Genomic DNA, 9,541 nt, shown 5'->3' with positions numbered 1-9,541 from the left:
TTTTTTTATTTTTAGTAGAGTCAGAGTTTCACCATGTTGGTCAGGCTGAGCCACCATGCCCGGCCTTAATTCTCTTTTCTAATTCAACTTTATTGAGACACAATTTAACTGTAACAAGTGTACTGATTTTAAGTATATAAGACAAATGTATGTACCTATCTAGCCACCAACAAATCCAAGATATTGTACTTCGCTATCTACCCTAAAATGTTCCCTCATGACCTTTTGCAGTCAATTCCCATACCTCTGACCTCAGGCAAACACTATTGTTGTTTCCGTCACTACAGATTAAGATTTGCCTAATTTAGAATTTTATATAAATGGAATCATACAGAATGTTATGTTTTGTTGTCTGAATTATTTTGTCAACATATGTTTATGAGGTTCATCTACTTTTGTTGTGGGTATCAGTAGTTTGTTACCATTTATGGCTGAGAAATAGTCTCATGTATGTATATGCCACAATTTATTAATTCATTCACCTGTTGATAAGTATTTGGATTTTTCTGTTTGGGGGCTTTTGAGTAAAGCTCATATGAGCATTTGTGAAGATATATTAGTATATTTATTTCTGTGCACATATGCTTCCATGTCTGTTGGTTAATGTGAAATCCCTGGGTGAGATGGTGTTTACTAATTACTTAGTAATTATGAAACCCTTTTCCAAATTGATTGTACCATTTTTTATTCCCACTACATAGGAGTTCCAGCTGCTTTACATCCTAATACTTGGTATTGTCAGCCCTTTTAATTTTAATCATTCTAATTGTTTTGCAGTGGTATATAATTGTTTTTAATTTATTTTTCTTGTGATGACTAATGATGAGAATTTTGCATGTACTTTCTATATCTTTTTTTGTGAAATGTCTATTCAAATCGTGCGCACATATTTTAAACTCAGGTTGTTTGTCCTCTTATTATTCTTTTTACATTATCTTCTTTTATTTTCTTAATGATGTCTTTTGAAGACTAGATGTTTTTAATTTTAATGAAGTCCAGTTTGTAATTTTTATTTTTTTATACCTAGTGTCTCATATAAGGGAACTTAGCCTACCAAAGGTAACAAAGGTCCTATATTTTTTATTAAAATTTTCTAAATATTCCTTTTACATTTAGGTGTATAGTCCATTTTGAGTTAATCTTTGTCTATGAAGTGAGGTGTGGGTTGAGGCTTTTTTAAACCCTGCTTATCTTTTGGTTACTGTTTATTTTTTTTCCTGAATTAATTTGTGTTCAGAGAATATCTTCTGTATAATTTCAATTTGTTAGAATTTGTTAAAACTTCATTTGTGACCTATCATGTTATCAATTTTGATAAATATTCTATGTACATGTGAAAAGAATGTATGTTCCATAGCTATGGGTTACAATGATGTTCAAATGTTCTGAATGTCTACTTTTTTTATTGCTTTATCAGTTACTGAGAAATTTGTATTAAGATTTTCTACCATGATTGTGGATATGCTTGATTGGATTTTTTAGTTTAGTATGGTTTTGCTTTAAATATTTTGAAGGCTTTTTTGTTAATGTTCTGTCACTTAGAATATTGTATCTTCTGGTGGATTAACTTTTTTTTTTATCATTTGTAATGTCCTTTATCTCTAAGTAAATGTTTTTACCAATAATTATCTGATATTAATGTACCACCGCTGTTTTATTTAGTGTCTGCATGGTTGTATGTTTCCATCCTTTTAATCTTTGTGCTCTTTTTTTTTTTTTTTTTTTTTTGAGACAGGATCTCACTCTGTCACCCTAATTGGAAGGCAATGGCGCTATCACTGCTAACTGCAGCCTTGACCTCTTGGGCTGAGTTAATTCTCCTACCTCAGCCTCCCAAGTAGATGGGACTACAGGCATGCACCACCATGCCTTGCTAATTTTTTGTATTTTCTGTAGAAACAAGATTTTACCACGTTGTCCAGGCTGTTCTTGAACTCCTGGGCTCAAGCAATCTGCTGGTCTCGGCGTCCCAAAATACTGGGATTACAGGCCTGAGCCTGGCCTTTCGTGCATTCTTATGTTTAAAATGTGTGTCTTATAAGTAGCATATAGTACTGTTATTGTCAGGTCTGACAATTATTGTTTTTTAATTGGAATATTTACTCTGATAATATTTGACACAATTTCTGATATTTAGGGGTTTAAATTTAGTGTTGATTCTCTGTGTGTCTTTCTCTTGCTCTCTCTCTTTTTCTTCTTTTGTTCCTTCTTCCATTCCTCTCTCACAGCCTTTTGAATTAGACACTTTATTATTTTATTTTTCAACTCTTTTAGCTTGTTACACTTTTTTTTTAAACTATTCTCTTAGTTGTTACTCTAGAGATTACTATGTGCATTCTAACCTGTTAAAACCTAATAAAAAGAAGTACTTTTATTTTACTTCCAAAAAATGCAACATTCATGAAGCACATTAAGACCATTTACCCTTCTATCTTTTGTGACTTTTGTGCTATTGTTGTGGATTTTGCTCCTGCATATATTTTAAACCCACATATCATTATTGTTTATATATTTCATATTGTAGATTTACTCATGTACTTATCCTTTCTCTTGTCCTTTATTTCATCCTGTTGCTTTGTGATTTTTATGTGGAAACGTGTACCTTCTGACTAAAGAACTCCCGTTAGTATTTTTTTGGTTTGAATTCTATTACTAAATAACTATTTTTTTTAAATCTCAAAAATCTTCATTTCACTTTTACTTTAGAAAAATATTTCTAACAGGTGTAGAATCCTAATACAGTTATTTTCTTTTAGCTTTGACCTTATATTAATAGATGTAATTTTGATGTTTATGGCTTACCTTCTTTTGTTGAGAATTCAGGTGTCAGACTTCTTGCTGCTATTTTGAAGATTATACTCCTTTTTCCTCCAGTTTGTATTAACATTTCCTCTTTGCCTTTGATTTTCAGCAGTTTTGGTATGATACACCTATATGTTGTTTTCTCTGTATTGAATTTGCATGGGATTGATGACTTCCTGAATTTATGCCTTGATGTTTTATAAAATTCTGCCATTTTGTTCTTCAAATGTTGTCTCTATTTCGTACATCTCTTGTTCATTACTTTCTTCTCCTCATCCTCCCCCTTCTCCTCCTCCTCTTTCTTCTGATTTTAGGATTTAAAATGCATATATATTAAATATTTTCACTATTTCCCATCTTTTATCTTTTTAAAAACCTTTTTTTATATTTTTCTTTCTCTTTTCTCTCTGTGCTTTGTACTGAATATTTTCTTCCATCTATATTCCAATTTACTAATGCTTTCATTGACTGCTTCTAATCTGCTTTTTATTAACTTTTTGATTTTAGTTATTATACATTTTCTCAGTTCTAGAATTACCATTTGAAGAATTTTTAGATTTTTTTAGTTGTATGCTGAGACTTTCCATCTTGTCATCTGATTTCTGGAACATATTAATATCAGTTATTTTAAAGTCCATGTACAATGATTTCCATATTTGAATCTTCAATGGGTATATTTTTAAAACCTATTTGTACTCTTGATTTTCAGTTCTGTGGTCTCATCTCTTGATATGCCCAGTAATTTTTTATTGACAACTTGACAGAGTGTATGACAAATTGTACAGATATTTTAACAATCTAGATAATATTATCTTCCAGACACAATTCACTTTCATTTAAAAGTTAGGTAAGAGGAACATTAATTTTAACTCGACCAGCAATTTAGTTGTTTCTAGAGTTACAACTAAAAACTACTACACATTACAGGAAAAAAAAAAATCTCTGCTGTCTTTCAAAGATCTTATTAAAGTAATATAAAGTATTAACCCCATATGCCACTAACATCTAAACATAGCTAAAAACTAGTTGACATTATCCTCACAGTACAACTAACACCAACAGGTCAGTTTCTCACTTACAGCAATAAATTGATTCATATCTATATATTGACTCTTCACATAAGTTCAGTAGATGTTTTCAATGTCTAATTGCATGTAACGTATTCAGATTAATCACTAACTGTATCATTCATCTTACAGAAATTCCCATTATGACTAAAGTATTAATCATAGGTAAGCCATAAAAAAGGTGATTAATCTCTTCTTTAAAATACAGTGGAGTTGCCGGGCGCGGTGACTAATGCCTGTAATCCCAGCACTTTGGGAGGTTGAGGCGGATGGATCACCTGAGGTTGGGAATTCAAGACCAGCCTGACCAACACGGAGAAACCCCGTCTCTACTAAACATAGCTGGGCATGGTGGTGCATGCCTATAATCCCAGCTACTCGGGAGGCTGAGGCAGGAGAATCATTTGAACCTGGGAGGCGAAGGTTGCGGTGAGCCGAGATCATGCCATTTTACTCCAACCTGGGCAATAAGAACGAAACTCCATCTCAGGAAAAAAAAAAAAAAAAAAAACAGTATATTATATATATAGAGAGAGAGGAGTTGGTGTGGCTGCCAAGACAGCCGAATAGGAACAGCTCCAGTCTGCAGCTCCCAGCAAGATCAACTCAAAAGGTGGGTGATTTCTGCATTTCCAACTGAGGTACCTGGCTCATCTCACTGGGACTGGTTAGACTGTGGGTGCACCCCACAGAAGGTGAGCCAAAGCAGGGTGGGGCGTTGCCTCTGGCGTCTGGAATGCCAGCAAGGTAGAACCTTTCACTCACCTGGAAGGTGGGCTGAAGCTAGGGAGCCAAGTGGTCTAGCTCAGCAGATCCCACCCCCTGGGAACCCAGCAAGCTAAGATCTACTGACTTGAAATTCTCGCTGTCAGCACAGCAGTCTGAAGTTGACCTGGGATGCTCAAGCTTGGTGAGGGGAGGGGTGTCCATTACTGAGGCTTAAGTAGGAGGATTCCCCCTCACAGTGTAAACAAAGCCAGTGGGAAGTTCGAACTGGGTGGGACACACCACAGCTTGTCAAACCTGCTGTAGCCAGACTGCCCCTCCAGATTCCTCTTCTCTGAGCAGGGCACCTCTGAAAGAAAGGCGGGAGCCCCAGTCAGGGGCTTATAGATAAAACTCCCATCTCCCTGGCACAGAGCACCTAGGGGAAGGGGCGGCTGTGGGGGCACCCAGATTCATAAAGGAAGTTCTTAGAGCCCTACAAAGAGACTTAGACTCCACACAATAATACTGGGAGACTTTCACCCCACTGTCAATATTAGACAGATCAATGAGACAAAAAATTAACAAGGATATTCAGGACTTGAACTCAGCTCTGGATCAAGTGGACCTAATAGACATCTACAGAACTCTCCACCCCAAATCAACAGAATATACATTCTACTCAGCATCACATCACACTTATTGTAAAACTGGCCATATAATTGAAAGTAAAACACTCCTCAGCAAATGCAAAAAATGGAAATCATAACAAACAGTCCCTCAGATCACAGTCCAATCAAATTAGAACTCAAGATTAAGAAACTCACACAAAACTGCACAACTACATGGAACTTAAACAACCTGCTTCTGAATGACTACTGGGTAAATAACAAAATTAAAGCAGAAATAAATAAGTTCTTTGAAACCAATGAGAACAAAGACACAACATACCACAATCTCTGGGACACAGTTAAAGCAGGGTTTAGAGGAAAATTTATAACACCAAATGTCCGCAGGAGAAAGCAGGAAAGATTTAAAATGGAAACCCTAACATCACAAAACAACTAGAGAAGCAAGAGCAAACAAATTCAAAAGCTAGCAGAAGACAAGAAATAACTAAGATCAGAGCAGAACTGAAGGAGATAAGAAATACGAAAAACCTTTCAAAAAATCAATGAATCCAAGAGCTGGTTTTTTGAAAAGATTAACAAAATAGACCACTAGCCAGACTAATAAAGAAGAAAAGAGTGAAGAGTCAAATAGACACAATAAAAAAATGATAAAGGGGAAGATCACCATTGATCCCACAGATATACAAACTACCATCAGAGAATGCTATAAACACCTTTACGCAAATAAACTAGAAAATTTAGAAGAAACGGATAAATTCCTGGACACATACACTTTCCCAAGACTAAATCAAGAAGAAGTCGAATCCTTGAATAGACCAATAACAAGCTCTGAAATTGAGGCAGTAATTAATAGCCTATCAACCAAAAAAAGCTCAGGACCAGACGGATTCACAGCCAAATTCTACCAGAGGTACAAAGAGGAGCTGGTACCATTCCTTCTGAAACTATTCCAAACAATAGAAAAAGAGGGATTCCGGCCGGGCGCGGTGGCTCAAGCCTGTAATCCCAGCACTTTGGGAGGCCGAGACGGGCGGATCACGAGGTCAGGAGATCAAGACCATCCTGGCTAACCGGTGAAACCCCGTCTCTACTAAAAAATACAAAAAACTAGCCGGGCGAGGTGGCGGGCGCCTGTAGTCCCAGCTACTCAGGAGGCTGAGGCAGGAGAATGGCGTAAACCCAGGAGGCAGAGCTTGCAGTGAGCTGAGATCTGGCCACTGCACTCCAGCCTGGGCGACAGAGCGAGACTCCGTCTCAAAAAAAAAAAAAAAAAAAAAAAGAAAAAGAGGGATTCCTCCCTAATTCATTTTATGAGGCCAGCATCATCCTGATACCAAAATCTGGCAAAGAAACAACAAAAAAAGAAAATTTCAGGCCAATATCCCTGATTCATGCGAAAATACTCAATAAAATACTGGCAAACCGAATCCAGCAGCACATCAAAAAGCTTATCCAGCATGATCAAGTCGGCTTCATCCCTGGGGTGCAAGGCTGGTTCAACATATGCAAATCAGTAAATGTAATCCATCACATAAACAGAACCAATGACAAAAAATACAGGATTATCTCAATAGATGCAGAAAAGGCCTTTGACAAAATTCAACACCCCTTCATGATAAAAACTCTCAATAAACTAGGTATCAATGGAATGTATCTCAAAATAAGAGCTATTTATGACAAACCCACAGCCAATATCATACTGAATGGGCAAAAACTGGAAGCATTCCCTTTGAAAATGGCACAAGACAATGATTATCTCTCTCACCACTCCTATTTAACATAGTATTGAAACTTCTGTCCAGGGCACTCAGGCAAGAGAAAGAAATGAAGGGTATTTAAATAGAAAAAGAGGAAGTCAAATTTTCCGTTTGCAGATGACATGATTTTATATTTAGAAAACCCCATCATCTCCACCCAAAATCTCCTTAAGCTGATAAGCAACTTCAGCAAAGTCTTAGTATACAAAATCAATGTGGAAAAATCACAAGCAATCCTACACACCAATAACAGACTGAGAGCCAAGTCTTTAGTGAACTCTCATTCACAATTGCTACTAAGAGAATAAAATACCTAGCAATACAACTTACAAGGTGTGTGAAGGACCTCTTCAAGGAGAACTACAAACCACAGCTCAAGGAAATAAGAGAGGACAGAAACAAATGAAAAAATTTTCCATGGTAATGGATAGGAAGAATCAATATCATGAAAATGGCCATACTGCCTGAAGTAACTGGTAGATTCAGTGTGATCCCCATCAAGCTACCATTGACTTTATTCACAGAATTGGAAAAAACTTTAAACTTCATATGGAACCAAAAAAGAGCTGGCATAGCCAAGACAATCCTAAGCAAAAAAAAAAAAAACAAAGCCAGAGGCATCACACTACCTTACTTCAAACTACACTACAAGGTTACAGTAACCAAAAAAGCATGGTACTGGTAACAAAACAAACATATAGACCAAAGGAACAGAATAGAGTCCTCAGAAATAACACCACACATCTACAACCATCTGATTTTTGACAAACCTGACAAAAACAAGCAACGGGGAAAGGATTCCCTATTTAATAAATGGTGTTGGAGAAACTGGCTAGCCATATGCAGAAAACTGAAACTGGATCCCTTACATACACCTTACACAAAAATTAACTCATGACGGATTAAAAACTTAAATGTAAAACCCAAAACCATAAAAACTCTACAAGAAAACCTAGAAAATACCATTCAGGACATAGGCATGGGCAATGACTTCATGACTAAAACACCAAAAGCAATGGCAACAAAAGCCAAAATTGACAAATGAGATCTAATTAAACTAAAGAGCTTCTGCACAGCAAAAGAAACTATCATCAGAGTGAAGAGGCAACCTACAGAATGGGAGAAAAATTTTTGCAATCTATCCATCTGACAAAGGGCTAATATCCAGAATCTACAAAGAACTTAAACAAATTTACAAGAAAAAAACAAACAACACTATCAAAAAGTGGGCAAAGGATATGAACAGAAACTTCTCAAAAGAAGATATTTATGTTGCCAACAAACATATAAAAAATGCTCATCATCACTGGTCATTAGAGAAATGCAAATCAAAACCACAATGAGATAACATCTCAAGCCAGTTAGAATGGTGATTATGAAAAAGTCAGGAAACCACAGATGTTGGAGAGGATGTGGAGAAATAGAAACGCTTTTACACTGTTCGTGGGAGTGTAAATTAGTTCAACCTTTGTGGAATACAGTGTGGCAATTCCTCAAAGATCTAGAACCAGAAATACCATTTCATCTAGCAATCCTATCACTAGGTATATATCCAAAGGCTTATAAATCATTCTACTATAAAGACACATGCACACGCATGTTTGCTGCAGCACTATTCACAATAGCAAAGACTTGGAACTAACGCAAATGCTCATCAATGATAGACTGGATAAAGAAAATGTTGAGTATATACACCATGGAATACTATGCAGCCATAAAAAAGGATGAGTTCATGTCCTTTGCGGGGACATGGATGAAGCTGGAAATCATCATTCTCAGCAAACTAACACAGGAACAGAAAACCAAACACCACATGTTCTCACTCATAAGTGAGAGCTGAACAATGAGAACACATGAACACAGGGAAGGGAACATCATACACTGGGGCCTGTCGGGGAGTGGGGGTCTAGGGGAGGGATAGCACTAGGAGAAATACCTAATGTAGATGATGGGTTGATGGGTGCAGCAAACCACTATGGCATGTGTATACCTATGTAACAAGCCTGCACATTCTGTACATGTATCCCAGAACTTAAAGTATAATATATATGTATATATATCTGCTGTATATGTATATCTATACATATATATGTGTGTATATACACATATATATGTGTATATAGACACACACAATATATACAAATACACACATACATAGCGGATATATGTGTTACATATATGGAAATATATGTACACGCACACATATATATATATATAGCAGAGTTTTTTTTTTCTTTTCCTATAATATGTAGAAGAAAACTTAAGAAAAATATAAAAATTAATTTAAAAAAATTCAGTCTTAAAAAAGACTGATTTTTCTCATCAGGTAGTGTAACTCATCTTCAAGTAACAATACACTGCTAAAAGTAGCTTTAAAAACAGGAGAAGTCTGGAACCAGGAAGCATGGAGAAAAATATCCAAGTTTATTAGAGCAGTTCAGCAATTTCGTTAGTAGGTGGGACCCTCCTCCCACCCTCCTTGGTACATGAAGGCTCCGTACCTTCATACTTGCAAGATGGCTTTCCCCTCCAAGATGAGACACATAAGTATGACAGTATTTGGGCCCCCAAAATCTAT

This window comes from Piliocolobus tephrosceles, chromosome 2 (assembly GCF_002776525.5).
Source record: "Piliocolobus tephrosceles isolate RC106 chromosome 2, ASM277652v3, whole genome shotgun sequence".
Lineage (NCBI taxonomy): Eukaryota > Metazoa > Chordata > Mammalia > Primates > Cercopithecidae > Piliocolobus > Piliocolobus tephrosceles.
This window is presented reverse-complemented; position numbering follows the sequence as displayed.